The sequence below is a fragment of the Dromiciops gliroides genome, chromosome 1, assembly GCF_019393635.1.
Source record: "Dromiciops gliroides isolate mDroGli1 chromosome 1, mDroGli1.pri, whole genome shotgun sequence".
NCBI classification, from domain to species: Eukaryota; Metazoa; Chordata; class Mammalia; order Microbiotheria; family Microbiotheriidae; genus Dromiciops; species Dromiciops gliroides.
In genome coordinates, this window is record NC_057861.1 from 719,885,005 (window position 1) to 719,894,638 (window position 9,634).

Sequence of the window (9,634 nt, forward strand, 5' to 3'; positions counted from 1 at the left end):
TAATTATTACTTTTAAGTAGTTATCCAAAATTGATTATACAATTAGTAATTAGAAATCCATGTTTAATTGGATTCTGAAAATAAATTTTGTCGATTGTGGCCACTTGTGCTGTCTATCCAAGAATTTGTAGTGTTTTTATTTTTTATTTTTTTTAGAAGAACCTTCCAAATTTTTTAAATGATTGTGTTAAAATATTAAGCATTAAACAAGTGTAAATTTGAGTGACTCACATGATAGTTAAATTACTAATGTAGCTTTGTTAAATGGTCCCAAACAGAAATTTGGAGAATTTTTTTTTAATTGCCCAAGATGACATGAAAAAGAAATTGATGAGTTTAAAGATACAGCCAAATGTGACCATGAGGGGAAAAGATAAGGAAAAAGAAAAATTTAAGCATAGGAACCAGGCTCAATATTTCTACACTCTGAAAGGAGATCATGTTGTTAAAAATTGTAAGAGAAGAGGTGGGGATATTAGTGGAATAGGTATTGCATAATGAACAATTTGAGAAATAAAAATAAACTTTAAGATAGAACTAACCTAAGTAAATATTAGATAAAGATTATTGCTGTTGAGCTTAGTTTTCATGTTCTCACCCAATATTTGACACCAGGACAATGTATTTATAAACTGAGAAAATAAGGGATTTTTTAATTTAAAATATACTTTGATCAAGATTTCTCTATATTGGCTTTAAATGTCAAAAATTTAGATTACCAAAACTAATATGTGAAAACACATGCTACTACTATAAAACTATTATATAAGAAATGTTAGGAATTGAAGAAAATAAATCTCTCTATTTGGAAATTATAGAACTCATGTGGATATTTTGAAGAAAGAAGAAAATATATTATATTAGGGAAAGCTCTATTTAGATTCTTACATAGGAAAAGTTGTATCAATGAGATTATTTTTGTTTTGTTTTGTTTTTGGTGAGGGAATTGGGGTTAAGTGATTTGGCCAGGGTCACAGAGCTAGTAAGTGTCAAGTGTCTGAGGCCATATTTGAACTCAGGTACTCCTGAATCCAGGGAAGGTGCTTTATCCACTGCACCACCTAGCTGCCCCTGAGATTAATTTTTAATAGGTGTGCCATTTAGGAACTACCTAATATAAACTTTTTCCTGATTCATAAGAAAAGACAAAAGTTTGTGTAAATCAGGGAGCAACTAAAGAGTAAGTACTTTGGGGGGAAATGCTAAGTTTTACTTCTAACAAAAAAAAATATTGCTATTTGAATAGATCAGGAATTTATAAGCTATTAACAAAGTATGAGAGAACTGAAACCTACTCTCCTGATCTTACCAGGGGTAAGGTAGGATCTTTTTGACTCAGTTTCCTAAACAAGACATTTTCCTATCTAGTCCACCATAATCCTGTCACGCATACTCTGAAAAATGTGACACTTTCCTACATTATTGGCTGTTAATTCACACATCCCTGAAATCAAAGAGAGTTAGGAGAGGATTTTCTCCTTACTATAACTATGTCCCTCTTTTTTTTTTTTCTTTATACCAAGTTTCTCTGTCAGAACAGGTGGCAGGTAAGTTTATCTGAGTTACTGCTGGTTTGTATTAAAACATTCAGATGCCTATAGGGAGTATCCATTTCCAAAACTACTAAATCTAGAGTTTTAAAACTTGTCACCTCTTTAAGAATTGTGTGTTCATGTTATCATAACAGATTTTTTTATTTATATACTATTTTTATATTTTCCCAATTATATGCAAAAAACAGTTTTTTATTTTTGTTTCCAAATTTTTTCATTTCCAAATTCTCTCCCTCCCTTCCTCTTCACTCACATTGAGAAGGCAAACAATTAGACAAATGTTATATATGTTCTGCCAGGCAAAATATATTTACATGTTAGTCATGTGGTGAAATAAAAGAAACCAAAAAGAAAAAGAAAAAAAGAAAGTTAAAAAGTATGTTTCAATTTGCATTCTGACTCCATAATTTCTTTCTCTGGAGATGGACTACTGCCCAGCATTGCAACCTGAATCCAAGTATGGACAACACAACAGAGTTCTGTCACCAGTGCCAGTTGTCCAACTCCCTTACCATCTGAAGGTTGAGAGCTTTGGAAGCTGCCACTGCCACTTCTGATTCCATCACTCCCCAGGCCTATTCCTGGTTTATTGGTGCCCTGTTTGTACTGGAATAGCCTACATTGAATTGCACTCCCCCTCACCCTAGTGTGACAGACTTGATCACCTTCTATGTTTTGGGCTAAAACATTGTTTTACTCTATCCATTTGTGGGTTTGGCTACTCCAGATGTTGTTTTGAGACATTATTTAAAGTTATTTGGAGGGAAATTTGGGAAAGCACAGGTGACTCCCTGCCTTTTCTCTGCCATCATGACTTTGCCACCTTTTCTTTCAAGTTGATATACTGATATTTCATTCTATTAAGGGGTAAATTAGCTAAAGTGGGAAATTTTGAGAAAGCAACAGGATCAGACAATTTTATATGTCACATAAAAATGATTCTAATGGGATAGAAAAGACTTGAGCTTGTTTTAATAATATGTTTTGAGGGGCAGCTAGGTGGCACAGTGGATAGAGCACTGACCCTGGAGTCAGGAGGACCTGAGTTCAAATCCGGCCCCAGATACTTGACACTTACTAGCTGTGTGACCCTGAGCAAATCACTTAACCCCAACTGCCTTGCAAAATAATAATAGTAGTAGTAGTAGTAGTAGTAAGTTCTAACAATTGAGTTCAGGACTTTATATATAAAATTGTTCCATTAATTCTCTACACATTCTGGTAATCTAGAATGTTTAGGGTTTTTTTTTTTTTAGTTCTTAGTCATTGTTTAAGACTTTTAAAAATATATCAACATAACAGTTTGCATCACAGGGCAGTTATAAGTCATAAAACTGAAACTGTTTTGTTGGTCCCTTTCTGAGGCTTAACTCTGAAATAAAGAATAAAATAAATGAACTCCAGTCTTAAACAGTTATATGCCAATTGAGTCAATTACAATTAAGAACAATATTCTTAACCTTAACTTACATGTCTACTTCAGTAAATATTCAATCTTTCACCTGATGGGTTCATTTTACAAGTAAGATCCTCATAGATTCTTTTCAATAGTCTTCTTTTGGCCTGTTATTGGTAGTTTCTATATCATGTACAGCATTTAGATAAAATAGAAACAGCAAGAGTTATGTAAAAACTTAAATTCTCTGAAGTTTCATATGAAGTTTGAGTTCCTAATGATGTAATTCTTATAAATCTTTTGTTAACAGGATTAGAGCCAAAAAAGTTTGAGTTGTTTTCCACCACATGAAATAGTTACTGAAAAAGAAAACTTTAAGAGGCTGTGCTATGTCGTAGTGAGTTTTAAAACTTCTGATTTCAGAAGAATTATCTAAAAGTATCTACACATAACCTGAAAGAGAGAAACAGATTTTCTATTAGAATTCCCTCCCTTCGGAACTTTTCTGTGAACAGGCCTATTGCATAATGCTTTTAGAGGGGGTTTTAGAAGGGGAGGTTCAAATGATGTAATCTCATTTCTGACTGTGTCATTGATAACTAATCAGAAGGAAACACCTATGTTGCTTGCTATTGTTCTTTCTTATCTTACTAATTCTTATAAAAGACCCTGTCAGCCCTCACTCAAGGACTTTGGTCATTGAGTAAGGTTGTTAACACAATTTATTAGTTACTGCTAGCCTAAGATAAATTGATCATGCACAGAACCTTGCCTCTCAGTTTACCTTAATTTCTATCATAACATTAATACAGAATTTTATGTGATATGATGCTTGAAGAAATAAAAAAAAAAAACTTGGTCATCTGGTACTTTCTCAAATAAAATAATTATTCATATGAAATAGGTTAGCTCAAGGGTTAATATTGTTTAAGAAAGGGGCAGCTAGGTGGCACAGTGGATAGAGCACTGACCCTGGAGTCAGGAAGAATTGAGTTCAAATCTGGCCTCAGACACTTGACATGTACTAGCTGTGTGACCCTGGGCAAGTCACTTAACCCCAATCACCTCACCCCCCAAAAACCAAAAACATATATTGCTTAAGAAAAGAGTAAGTAAAGTCCTAATCTTCAAAATTTCTGTTCTCTCAGGTATAACTGTGATAGTCACATGTTTATTTTGGCATTCACATAATAAGGTTTTTTTCTGTCCTTTGTTCTTGAAAAGGACCTTGGCATTAGGGTGATGTCCTGACTTTCAGTGAATTATATTTCAGTGAGGGAGGGCTGTGCAAGGTCACCATCCTCACTTTATCTTCTAGAGCCATCTGGGTCCAGTGGCATGATATCCATTCATTCATCCATTCATCCATTCATCCATATATCCATCCTTCCATCCCTCAATCCACCCATCTATATGTATACGTGTGTGTGTGTGTGTGTGTGTGTATGAGGACTACGTGAGATTGTACCTGATGTTTAAGGCCTTTGGGGTTAAATTGTTTGCCCAGGATTACACAGCTATTAAATGTCTGAGGTGATATTTGAACTCATATCCTCCCATCTTCAGGGTAAGTTCTCTATCCAGTGTGCCACCTGACCACATTCAAATGTCTAAATGACCATCAACCACCCAATCAACTGGTGAGAGTGACTGAAGCAGAATAGTAATCATTCATACTTTTATGATATTATTCTTCTACAGGGAAGAAAATGCTTTACATCAATCTTCTTTGCCTTTGATTTGCGATTGATCCCCATAGAATTCTTCTGAGACAGGTAAAATATTGTTGAGAGTTCAGCAAATATGGGTGGGGCTTTGAAATGTTGGCTATAACATGTCTTATCATACCCAAACAGGGTGATTTGTGTGTCATTTATGTTGGCAGTAAGAAGAGAAGCATCTAATGAAAAGGATGATCACTTATTGTTTAAAAGGTCTGTGGGGGGTGGAGCAGCTAGGTGGCACAATGGATAGAGCACCAGCCCTGGAGTCAGGAGGACCTGAGTTCAAATCCGGCCTTAGACACTTAACACTTACTAGCTGTGTGACCCTAGGCAAGTCACTTAACCCCAATTGCCTAAAAAAAAAAAAAAAGGTCTGTGGATACTCAGTTTTTATCACTTAAAGGGTTCTGACTAACCTAGTTCTTTTAAAAGGAAGTTCCTGCCTTAGACGTTTCTCTTCTTAGAAAATATAGTGATTTCTATGACTGCAAAAACCCTGAGAGATTATGTATAAATAGCTTCTATTTCTTTCCTTTCTTTTTAATTTCCATTTTCAAAATACTGAAATTAGTGCTATTTTATGAGTGCTATGATGCTAACTTGAAATTTGTCTTTATTCCTTTCAAACATCATTCATTGGAATGAAAATATTTTATGTAATAGTGCTAAGAATGATTTGAACTTGACCTCTTAAGACCTGATTTTATATTCTAGCATTGCCTGTGTGACCTTGGTCAAATAATTTACTATCACTTGACCTCAAATTCATTTACTATAAAATAATGAAACTTGGCTCTTTTATCTTGGAATTAAGTCAAAGCATGTCTCTTCAAGATCTAGCATTTTTTTGGTGAGGCAATTGGGGTTAAGTGACTTGCTCAGGGTCACACAGCTAGTAAGTGTCAAGGGTCTGAGGCCAAATTTGAATTCAGGTCCTCCTGAATCCAGGGCCAGTGCTCTATCCACTGTGCTACCTAGCTGCCCCTAAGACCTACTATTTTGATCATATATTGCATTGAAATATATTTCTTGTTGTTCTTGAATCATTTCAGTCATGTCTGACTCTTCATGACACCATTAAGGCTTTTTCTTGACAAAGATACTTGAGTGGTTTGACTTTTCCTTCTCCAGCACATTTTACAGATGAGGACACTAGGGCAAAAAGCGTTAAGAGACTAGCCCAACATCACACAGCTAGCAAGTGTCTAAGGCTGGATTTGAACTCAGGTCTTCCTGACTCCTGGCCCAGTTATTTATCCATTGTGACATATAGCTGCCCATTGACCTATATTGTCCCAGATGCCTAGCAACCAAAGAAAAAAAATTACTAAGATTTTTTTTTCCAGGGCAAGGAACACGCATTTACCATAAAGAGAAAAAGGAAATACATTTTCAGTCAGTGATGAGTGATTTTGAAGAGATTCTAGGGCACTAGATTATATTTGGTTGGTGGCTACAGCAGTGAGTTTGAAGAGTTTCCTTTTGTAAATTTGTTCTTGTCAGATGACTAAAAATGGAGCCATTCATGTGGGAAATATTGATGATTTACTTTTAGGAGAAGATCTTATTTGTGACCCTAGAGAAGTCACTTAATCTCTGTTTGCCTAAGTTACCTTAACTGTAAAATGAGTATCATAATAACACCTACCTTCCAGAGTTATTGTGAGGAACAAATAAGATAACATTTGTAAAGCACTTACCACAGTGCCTGGCATATAGTACACACTTATATGTTTATTCCTTTTCCTCCCTTCCCTTCTCTTCTTGCTATACCTTTGAATGAAATATTCCTTTATGAAATTTTATCGATACATTAAGTGGTTGAATGAAACCAGAGGACCCCTACAATTAAGGAAACACCATTAATAAGGGCTCAAACCAAGAATGCTGGAGGAAGGGTGAAATATAACATAATTGACCTGCAGGCAGTGGGGGACAGGATAATCACTTTTACTCTATTTTATCAAATTATTGTTACTGATCGAATTACTAAGAGCTGAAGTCATTATTCTTTAAAGGTAAAGTATGATTTCAATACCCACTCAGTCTCCTGAAATCACTAGCTTTAAATGTAGAGGATAGTCCCTTTTATCTATATACTGCCACTTACATGAGATCCAAACATAGATGAGGTAAGATAGCAACATTTGTAAATAAACAAAAACAAAAGCAAAACAATATAATAAAAACTGAATTTGGAAAAAGAGAATTTGAGTTCAAATCCCAGCAGTGCTATTTAATACCTGTGCAATGCTGGGCAACTCTAATACTCTGATAATCACATTTCCTTTTTCAGATGATTACAGACAAAAACACATCAGAATGAATGAAAACTTGGGGAATTCCTTCAGACAAAATACTTACTCTGTGACCACCTGCCAACTGACTGCCTCTTCACCCACAACAGGGGCTGTCATGCTTTGTTTTTTTTTTTAACCAATTAACAGAAGTCCTGTTTTCTTTTCCTGAAGCAACCCAGTCAATAAAAGTGCCATATAAACAAAATAGGAGTAATTAGTTTAAAGAGCTAGTAATTGTGGTAATTATGCCATTGCCTCTTTTATTTAATCAGGAAGGGGTGTATTTTCAGGCTCCTGTACTGGGATGCAGAACTGTGACTCATATTAATGTTCATCAGAACAGCCTAGTTGAACCATAAACTTTCACCCTAACATTTGTTCCATATGAATCAATTACTTTGTAGTTTAGAAAAAATCATCTTGGTGGGATTTTAAAGCCAATTAATTCATTAGACTAGAGAGAGAGAAAAACAAAACAAAACATTTTACCTTGGATTCCATTCCCAAATATGATAAAGGCTACATATGATTTAAAACATTTCTTATCCTTATTCCATAAAGAATATAGTTTCATTTTTTTAAAAAGCAAAGTGAAACAATGGATGCTTCAAATTGAGTGTTTTCCATTGGAAAGATGAATCTGATATTTTCTAGAATAGGAAAAAAAATGTTGATGAAAATAGTTGATCAGAAGTCTGTCAGGAATTTCAGCATAAATAACCAACAAGGTCATTAAAATGTGAGTAGGGGAGAGGCAAGATATTTAAAAGAGGCAGAGAGAGGAATAGGGGTTTAAGTATCTCAGGAGAGCCTCTAGTAAAACTGCCAGCTTCCTTGAAAAGAGGAAAGATCAAACAGGAAATAAAATGTTGCGTGTTAAAATATAAATAGAGTATGAATTGTTAGGAATTGAATATTTACACACATGGAGCTGGAGTCTCCCTTTGCTTAACAACTCCCTAGTCAGGAACATTTGGAAATTCAATTAACTTTGTGAGTTTCAAGGGTGACTAATAACCAGGGAGGTACTTGGGCCCTGAAGGAGAGCCTCAGTATGGCTGAAGGATATTATATGTGGAGTTGATGTGTGCTGGACATATATTTTTATTCCTTTGAAGAAAAAGGCAATATATAAACACACACATATATATTCTAGGTATAATTACTTCTTCTGTTGTAATTTTTCATTCCTCTCCACAACTACTCTATTCAACTACAATGGAAATCTGATCATTCTCAAAAACACAAAGTGTAGTTATGATGAGAGGCAAGACAACATTAAAAGGTCCTAGAAAGTTAATTTAATGGGGAAAATTGTTTCCTAAGATGGCAGGAGGGTCAGACTGCTTTTCCTCATTCATTTTCTTGAAATCCCCCTTAGAAGATGAAATGAGAGAAGCTTTCTCAGTCATATTTGCATGAATAGTAAACAAGAATCAGCTAATGCCAGCCTTGCTTATTAAATTTGCAATGTCTTTTATGAACCTATTCATCCATTGTCTATCTTAAATGGCTCTGCATTTCCTGTAAAGGATGGAATAATAAATATAACAGTGAACTCTTTTTTTTAATGTTTGAAGTTCATGACACCAGTAAATAGCTGCTTTCATTCCTACTGGAATGGTTTGCAATTAGTAAGCAGATTACAGAGCTGGCTGGAGGTGCCAGTTGAAAGTGAATCTACTGGGATAATGTTTTGACTGGGCCTGAGAACTGAAAATAAATTTGTAATAGAAACCATTTTTTCCCTTCTATATTCTTACTTCCCAAAGAATGTCTTTAGAATTGACCATTGGGAGCCATTATGACAGAGAGAAGCCAGGAAGTTGCCTGAGCTCACCCAAATTTCCCTCAGAAACATTAAATCAATTCTCTAAATGGGTTCTGGAATTACAAAACCTAAAAAAGAAAGACAGAGTGAAACAATCTTATGCCTTAAGACAACTTGGAAGGACTTCAGAAAAGGTCTCTCTCATCTGGATAAAAGGGGAGCAGAGCACAGAGTAGAGGATGTCTGTGCAAGCCAGCTCAGGGTTCTTAGCCATAGCACAAATCAGCAGCTGAAGACCATCAATCTGGGCTCAGAAGGCTAATGGCACAGCAGGACAATTGTGAGTCATGAAGTAGGCTAATACATGAGTGAAAAACAACAAAAAAGAATTCTCACCATAGAATATTAGTGTGGTTACAGAGAAAAGCAAAATACAGATGCAGAATACGATAACATATCAAAATGCTTACATATGAAGCCTCAAAGAAGAAGGTGAATTGGTCTGAAGACCAAAAAGCTTTCTTGGAAGAGTTCAAAATGGATATTAAAAATAAAATAAGTGAATAAGAAGAAAAAGTGGGACAAATGAAAGATAAGCAAGAGAGAGTCAATAACTTGTAGAAAAATAAGACAAAAATTGGCTGAGGAAAACAATTCCTTAAAAATATAATTAGTCAAATGGGGGAAAACCCACTGAATGGAAAAGGATGTGAAGTAGCTGATTGAAAAGAGTAATTCTTTAAAAATTAGAATTCAGCAGAGGAAAGCTAATGACTCTATGATACATAAGGAATCAAAGAGAATCAAAAGAATGTAAAAATAGAAAAAATATATAAAATACCTCATCAGAAAACAAAACAAAACAAAACAAAACAAAAAAACAACTGACA

At 34.9% G+C, this 9,634-nt stretch overlaps 1 pseudogene; it reads right to left on the reverse strand.

Moving 5' to 3' along the window:
- The window catches only part of LOC122753870, a 39,719-nt pseudogene extending 32,629 nt beyond the window's left edge, over positions 1 to 7,090 (reverse strand).
- Between the last annotated feature and the right edge of the window lie 2,544 nt (positions 7,091 to 9,634).